At 48.1% G+C, this 8,818-nt stretch overlaps 1 long non-coding RNA gene across 1 annotated transcript in view; it reads left to right on the top strand.

Annotated features, from left to right (window-relative positions):
* The first annotated feature begins 2,214 nt into the window (after positions 1–2,214).
* LOC146830620 (uncharacterized) overlaps positions 2,215–8,818 on the top strand; it is a 29,736-nt gene continuing 23,132 nt past the window's right edge. Inside the window, exon 1 of the long non-coding RNA XR_014961175.1 lies at positions 2,215–2,291. This is a non-coding gene — a long non-coding RNA (uncharacterized LOC146830620). The remainder of the gene's footprint in view (positions 2,292–8,818) is intronic.

Here is an 8,818-nt window from a genome sequence, read left to right as displayed (position 1 = left end):
TATCTTGGTTGTGTTTGCACATGGAGCGCGCGTTGATCAGGCCGCCTTTGAAGGGGGGCCGAGGGGCCAGAGGCATGTTGGCCGGTGGGACCGCTAAGATGAGCCCGGTGGTCCAGTGGCATTGTTTGCAACTGACTGGGCCAGAAAGTGTGGCTGGGTCGAGTATACATGGACACTGCTTAGTGACCTGTAGTTGCAGGAGGTCGTTAGAATGGTAGGAAATGCGGGAGGTAAAATGGGCAGAGTTTCCTGCGCCTGTCGCGGTCTTATCGCGGACGGGCGCAGACGGGCTTGCCTTAGGCGCGCCTTCGGCGCGCAAACGGCGCTCCCGCTGCGCTCGTCCGCTGCGCGTCTTGTATAGGCACATTTATGGGAGATCAAGGGGGGTGTGGCCTCAGAAAGGGGCGGAGTCAGCGTGCACGCCGGTGGTGATGGCGGCGGCAGGCTGGAAGAACCAGGAAGGGCGCGAAGCAGCTAATCCATCAGCTGTGCGCGAGCGCTAAGAAAGGTATGAGGCTTAGGTCCTTTAAAAATACAAAAGATCGAATTTGTGACACCACACAGTTAAATGTTAAAATTACAGAGTACCTCCAGTTCCCGGCTTCCGCCTCAGGAACTGGGTCAAATGGTTTCCGTTGCAGCTCGAGAATCGGCTGTTTATGTACACTGGGCGGGGGGCGTGGCCTCAGAAAGGGGCGGAGTCAGCGTGCACGCCGGTGGTGATGGCGGCGGCAGGCTGGAAGAACCAGGAAGGGCGCGAAGCAGCTAATCCATCAGCTGTGCGCGAGCGCTAAGAAAGGTATGAGGCTTAGGTCCTTTAAAAATACAAAAGATCGAATTTGTGACACCACACAGTTAAATGTTAAAATTACAGAGTACCTCCAGTTCCCGGCTTCCGCCTCAGGAACTGGGTCAAATGGTTTCCGTTGCAGCTCGAGAATCGGCTGTTTATGTACACTGGGCGGGGGGCGTGGCCTCAGAAAGGGGCGGAGTCAGCGTGCACGCCGGTGGTGATGGCGGCGGCAGGCTGGAAGAACCAGGAAGGGCGCGAAGCAGCTAATCCATCAGCTGTGCGCGAGCGCTAAGAAAGGTATGAGGCTTAGGTCCTTTAAAAATACAAAAGATCGAATTTGTGACACCACACAGTTAAATGTTAAAATTACAGAGTACCTCCAGTTCCCGGCTTCCGCCTCAGGAACTGGGTCAAATGGTTTCCGTTGCAGCTCGAGAATCGGCTGTTTATGTACACTGGGCGGGGGGCGTGGCCTCAGAAAGGGGCGGAGTCAGCGTGCACGCCGGTGGTGATGGCGGCGGCAGGCTGGAAGAACCAGGAAGGGCGCGAAGCAGCTAATCCATCAGCTGTGCGCGAGCGCTAAGAAAGGTATGAGGCTTAGGTCCTTTAAAAATACAAAAGATCGAATTTGTGACACCACACAGTTAAATGTTAAAATTACAGAGTACCTCCAGTTCCCGGCTTCCGCCTCAGGAACTGGGTCAAATGGTTTCCGTTGCAGCTCGAGAATCGGCTGTTTATGTACACTGGGCGGGGGGCGTGGCCTCAGAAAGGGGCGGAGTCAGCGTGCACGCCGGTGGTGATGGCGGCGGCAGGCTGGAAGAACCAGGAAGGGCGCGAAGCAGCTAATCCATCAGCTGTGCGCGAGCGCTAAGAAAGGTATGAGGCTTAGGTCCTTTAAAAATACAAAAGATCGAATTTGTGACACCACACAGTTAAATGTTAAAATTACAGAGTACCTCCAGTTCCCGGCTTCCGCCTCAGGAACTGGGTCAAATGGTCATGAGCATTTGTAGGGAAAGTGACTCACCCAGGAGGATATCATGGAACTAACATAATAGGAGCAGCGTGGTGCAAGCCCAGCAGGCCCGGACTGGCCATAGCGGCCACAGGGTGTTTTCCCGGTGGGCTGTAAGGATGGGGGCCTGTTTTGGAGCGGTGAGGCACTTTTGTCACAGGGGGCCAGTTTTGCAGCAGTGCTGCAATATTGGCCCCCTGTAGCACAATCGGTAGCAGTGCTTCACACTAGCAAACTCCTCCCACTTCTCACTAGCAGCTCCTCTTCCCCCCTCACCACCCCCCAGGCAGGTCCAGCTGAGTTGTCAGGGCTGATTTGTGTTCCCAGTCCGGCCCTGGCTGCTGAAACTATATGACCAGCCATGTCTTTAGTTTCTTGCGAGATGCAGTGCGGCTCTGATGTGCAGGGGTAGGTCATTCCAGGCTTTGGGAGGGAGGTAGGAGAAGTCAAGGCGGCCGGATCCGTGTGGGATGTGTGTGAGTAAGTATTGCGCTGAAGGAAGGTGTCGGGTTGGTATGTGGAAGTTAATGCATGGTTGAGGTAGGTGGGGTCGATGTTGTGCATGTTTATAGGTGCTTGAGGAGTCTGAAGAACGGTCATTTGTGCTTGGGGAGCCAGAGGAGGTCTTTGAGGTGCAGGGTGGTGTGAGTGCATGTGTGGGAGAGGGGAGTCTTGTTGTCACTCAACGACGAACATTCGAGAACGCCCATTCTTTTTGATTGTCTGCGATGCAGACTAAGGTAAAGAAATGTACCTTATTTTATGCACCGTCTGGTCGCTTTAAGACCACATTTTGTAAGAATGCGACACATCAAACAAGCGTTTCTACAGCCCATGATATCGCCAGCCCACTAGATTATTCACGCGTTTGCCTAATTTGCCAGCCAGAGCTTCTATATAAACACGCAATGCAGCGGAAGTTTACCTCGCGCACGGTCTGCACGCCTGTGTACATTTGTTCATGTTGTTTCCAGAAAATAAACCTGGTAATGCTTTCCACGAACGCCATTATCTCCACCACTGAGACGTGGCGGCTCTCAAAAACCAATCCGTCCCGTTTTTAATCTCATGTGCAGATGTAAATTAGAGTTTAATTGCTCGCTAGCGAAAAAGATCATTGGAGTTCAGTGAAATTGGATGTTCTCGCGAGGTGCAAACTACTGTAAAATTGCGCCTGAGCGACATTAATAGAGAATGCAAGATTAAAGCAATATGTTCTGGCAGCTCAGGCAGTGTGCAGGCTGCAGAGGAGGCTAGACCGGACGCCAGTGGGGGCGCTGCGGCCCGTGCTGAACACAGCCAGCGCCATTTTACATGCGCGAGGCCCTCGGAAGTACATAGAAGTGCAAACTTATATTTACCCACAAACCCACATTTAATGTACAAACTCACGATTAGGTCATGATTTCGAGCGGGGCTGAATATAATATGGTATTTACTAAACTAGGTAAATACAAGGAACCCACGGTGAGATGTTTAGTGGTGCGGTAATTACCTTCTATTCTGTATTTTGAACATGGAAATGAGTAGAAATTGTATTTCACGCATCCAATTCTGAATGTTTTGCTTTTTTCCAGGCCAGTTTTAGCCCACATTGTTATTTCCGATCCTTATGCACACTTGTGTTTGCTCGGGATCAGAACTCTACATTTGTAACCTGGGCCTAAACTCTAGAGCAGGATCGGATTAGAACAAAAATTAAGCCCGGGCACCAAAATAAAAGATGACCCCAATTAGCGAACCAGATAGCTAAAAAAGTGCCCCACATTTGCAAATCACTCAAGTTTAAACTTGTAAAGACATGCTGTATGGGTGTTTTGCAAAGTATGGGAGATTACATGTATTTGTGTTTGCTGTTTGTGGTAATAAGGAAAATACTGCGAAAGAGACCCACATAAATCAGGACCAATAAATGGTTAAAAAAATCGACCCACACACTGATCTGTCAGACCAGCCCATCGGGAACTGACTTATTGCCTGATAGGCCAGTCCGACTCTGCTCTAGAGGTACAATCTACTAAGGACAGCATTCATGTACCCTCCAAGGAACTTCAAGGTGTAAACAGCAGCACATATAATTTTTCTTGCATAATTCATGCCAAAAATTTAACTTCAGCGTAATGCAAAAACCTCTTTGTGCAGTGGAGCATGGGACCTTTAATATTTATGCAAGTTGGAGGAGCGTTGTGTGAAATGCAGAAGAAACTAAAAGAAATTGTATTACTGGCCAAAGAGGGGTGAATCCCCACTCAAACAGCAACCACAACTCTTGACGGTGAAAAACAAGCAAACCCTAAATTAACCTGTGCTTAACCCTCTGGTAGCTTGGCCCATAGCAGTCAGGCTTAACTTAGAGGCAATGTGTAAAGTATGTATGCAGCACTTCAAATACTGATAAAGTGAAAACAAAACACAAGGAAAATCCCACACCAATCTAGAACAATGGAGTGAATTCTAATAATTTATTTGACATCAAAATAGCAACAATCCAATTAGTACAACCGGAGTAATGCTATTTTAAAGGTTTTGTGAAAATCAAGCACTAAGAAGCAAAAAGTGCCAACTGCAGTTATCTGCTTACGGCACTCTGGGTGCAACTCACAAGTTCAAGCTAATAATGATGGAGCCAAGGCCAGACACAGGACTGGGAACAGTCCACTGACAAAGTACCTTGTGGGCCTGAGCATCAAGATGAAAAGTCCTTGAATCAAGTGGCACCACCAAGGTTGAGGAGCACTCGAGGAGGAGCTGTAATGTGAGGTCTGGCGTTGAGATGCATTGTGAAGGAGTGAGTCGGTGACCATTGATGAGACGCTGCGATGCGAAATCCTGCGTCAGCATAGAGGAAGCCGGTGGGGATTGTGGAGACCTGTGCTGCATTGTGTCGGCACAGGAGACAATGTGCATCGCGCTGGCTCGGTGTTGGCATTGGGCTGCAAAGGCATCAAAGAAGTCACTGGTGCTTGCGAGGACTTGCAATGTGATGCATCTACGTTGAGGACTAGCTGCATCACACTGGGAGGGAGTCGATGGTGGGCTGCATCACGCTGTATGGAGATGCCTCGAAGAAGCCTGTTATCTCCCAATGGCTTGCAACAACGGGCCAGCCAACTGACCCTTGGAGATTTACTGGAATTCTGGTTCCACAGAGGTAGACTAGATTGAGCAGCACAGCCCACAGCAGCAGAAGAGTCTTGGTGCAGCAACAGCAGGCCTTGGCAGCAAGGCCGTTCTTGCTCAGCAAGCAAGTCAGCAGGGCTGGGCAAACTTCACCGCTGGGCAGTCCTTCTTCCTGGCTGACTCTACAGGTCCAGAAGTGATATGAAGAGTTGGGTTTAAGGGTCCACTAATTATGCTTGGTACCAGCTTTGAAGTAGGCGACGTTTTTTCAGGGTTACACCTCCAGAGGTGGTTGGTTTTTTCTACCCCGCTGCCCTAGCCCGAGCTTGTTTGGGGCATGAAAGACTAGTGTGAAACCCTTTGTGGGTGTTCTGAGACAGACCCTATGTGTTGTGCAAGTGTGGTAGGTGACAGTTCCTCCCCCCTATCTAGTCAGAAATGGCCCAGCTTGCCAACTCCTATTCTCCCTTTGCTCACTGTCTGGGTGCAATACACAAAGAACAACTGACAGATATACCTATTCCTGTGAACTAGGATACATGCTGGTTGGGACACCAAATGGCTGGGACAAGAAAATACAAACTTTCTGAAGTGTCATTTTTAAAATTGTGACTTAAAATCTGACTTTACCATTGAAAGGGTTTTAAAATCCAATTCTTTAGACACCAAATTCGATATCACCACTTGATCCCAATTGAAAGTTACCACTTAATAAATGTAAAAAGGTAACCCAGTGTTGTCATATGGGAGAGGCAGGCCTTGCAGTAGTGGAAAACAAATGTAAGAACATTTCACTACTAAGACCTGTAAAAGTTAAAGGTACATGTCCAACTTTTTAAATGCACTCCACCCTGCCCTATGGGCTCATTAGAACCTATCCAAGTGGTGGCATATGCATTAAAAAGAAAGGTGTAAGCTGTGGAAAAGGTTAATTTTATCCAAGTCGAAATGGCAGTTTAAAACTGGTCACACAGGCTGCACTAGCAGGCCTGGGAAAGTTTTAAAGGGCTGCTTAAGTGGGTGGTACAATTGGTGCCGCAGTCCCACTAGTATCATTTAATTTACAGACCCTGGGTTTATGTAGTACTACTTTACAAGGGACTTACAAGTAGATTAAATGTGCCAGATGGGTGTTAGCCAATGTCACCATGTTTAAGGGGAGAGAACATGCACTTTAGCACTGGTTAGCAGAGGTCATGTACACAGAATCCTAAAGCCAACAAAAACTAATATAGCAAAAATAGGAGTAGTAAGGCAGAAAGTTTGAGGAAGACTACCCCAAGGCTGACAGGTCTAACAGAAACCGAGAGCAAACAAGGGGCAAGTGGAATATCACATTATATTTCTGCACGTTCGTTTTGTACTTGTTGTAAAATGGCACATCTTAAACAAGTTGCAGTTTTTTTATGGTGTCACTCCTTCTCATCACAAAGAAGTTGCGTTTGAAATGTGGCAGCTAAAACCTTATGAATAGAATTTGTATCAATATCTTTAGGGATGCTGAGGACAGCTGAAGTTCTTTTCATCTCATTTAGGGCTAAAACTTTTTGGAAAGTGTGTGTGTGCGTGTGTGTGCGTGTGTGTGCGTGTGTGTGCATATGTGTGCGCGTGTGTGTGTGTGTGTGTGTGTGAGGAGGGCCTGTTTTCCAAGGGTTGTTAGTCAAGAAGGCAAAGTCCTCCCCTCGACCTTCATACTCCTCAACCTTTCTCCCCATACTCCCACCCTGCTCACCATTTGAACACAGATCAAATAGGAAATAAATCTTAAAGGAATTGTTTCAGTGTTACCCAGTATCCCATGTGGACTCAGACACCCTCTAGATCTATCATTCCATCTTGACCTTCAAGGACAAAAGAGGGAAAGCGAAGGTGAGAAAAACTATTTTATCTTCCTTTTTTTCGCAATGACTTTCCTTGTTCCGGGAAAATGCCAGTTTCAATAACAATGCCTAGAAAGGATTAGACAACGTGTCATTACCCCTGTGTGGAGTGGTGTGGCTCACTGGTTAGAGGCAGCAGACCCGGAAGCAGGGGACGGCCTGGGACCAGGGTTCAATTCCTGACGCGGCAGGGTCGTGGACCAGGGCCAGCGGGCTCGATAATTCTCGCCTCGGTGCCTATTCTAACCAGGGATCACACTCGGCAACTCTGGGCATTAGCTTGCCTCATCTCCACAACGGCCCCCACATTCGCCAGGGATGCCTGGTTTCACCTTGGAGATACCCAGGAGGGACCATCTCACAGGGATAGCCAGGACGGGTTCCCCAGTGGTCTACAGCACCACGACGCCTCAGGGCAGCAGTGCGCTTTACAAGACTCATACATTTTACCATGTTCCTTTTGTTCCCTTCAGAAATTTGGTATTTGGAAAACAAACTTGCCTTCCAGCAACTGATTGAACCTCCACTTCACTCTGAACTACTAGCTGTCTGGTACATGTCTCACTTGTCTTGTGCCTCACATGATCTTCAGGGAAAGAAACACTCAAGAAACCACACATGTATGCCCATCTGAAGAAAGGTAGTGTGAGAACATGATCCTACCCAGGCAGCATCTAAATATTCCACCACCACTGGTCCGTTTTACTTGGTTCTCCATAACATCGAGCATAGTAACAACGCTATGAAGATAAAGAGTTATCTCCTCCACTTGAGGATGGAGAATCCTCTAGCAGCATTATCTCTACCACATGATAGAATGGCAGAGGTAATTTCGTTTTTAGCACAAAGTCATTCGACGTGGATATTAAGTTGAGCACATGCGAGTGAACTGCAAAATAACTTTATTGAACTGTGCCCACGGAGTGGAGCAGCAATTCATGGATGCTTTGTAAGTCAGTTCATCAACTAATGCTCATATTCAGTCCTTCCCGAAAATTACACTCTATTTAGGGGCAATCAGTGCTTTAAATGGGAAAAAATAAGTGCAGGTACTCATTAGAATAGAGGCGTGGCAAGTGGGCGGGGTGAAGAGGAATATATGACCGTACCTAATGACTTCTGTAGCAGATGCAGCACATGTCAAAACACACGAGAAATGCGTTTATGGCACTAAAACAGATTAACCATCTACACATAATTACATGCTCCTCCAAAGCAGAGCGGAATCTGCCCTGGAGGAGAAACCTAACCTGCGCCTGCCGTGCTGTGGATCAGGGTACCGGTACTCTCCCTGGCTACAGAGAAGTGCCGGTACTGAGTGCAGAAAAAATCGGAAGTGCCGGTACTCAGTACCGGTGAGTACCGGGCCATTTAAAGCACTGGGGGTATGGAGAACCGACTAAAGACCATTACCCCACCTACACATACAATATGGGTGTAAATAGATCATGGGAACAGACACAAAATAGAGCAGAATACTGAGGCCTTCCAGAGGCTAACAGATGAGAAGATTACTCTACACTCAGGGGAGACCTGGAGACGAGCAGAAAGCTCCTCTGGATATCACTCTGTGCTTTGCCACACAGTGGAGCTAGCCAACTCTCCACCCTCAACCCATGACCTGATATCTGGGAGAGCTGCAGCACCAGGGAAAGGAGCCTGGGGGCATCTGAAGGAGGAAAAGAGTTACACAGATCACACAAACTGAGGTGCAAGGTTTAAAGTGGTCTGCAGCAAGTTAGTTGGTACTCCTCTCATTGACCAAAACACTAAAACTTGAAGAGCGTCTAAGTCAGAATTTCCACCCTTTTTCATGTGTATGAGAGACCCAGGATCTCCCCTAGGCTAAGCTTCGAGGGGCACACACAAAGGGGACTAAGTTCAGGAGTTGAAGAAATAGCATGTCATCCCACGGCATTACCCACTGCACCATGCAATGCAATGTGACTGGACTGTGAGACGCTATGGCCCCCCACAACTATCTCCTAGAAGTGTTGGCTGGTTCAG

The sequence above is a fragment of the Triturus cristatus genome, chromosome 5_1 (assembly GCF_964204655.1).
Source record: "Triturus cristatus chromosome 5_1, aTriCri1.1, whole genome shotgun sequence".
NCBI lineage: Eukaryota > Metazoa > Chordata > Amphibia > Caudata > Salamandridae > Triturus > Triturus cristatus.
Note: the sequence above shows the minus strand (reverse complement) of the source record. Positions and strands in the feature narration are given on the sequence as shown.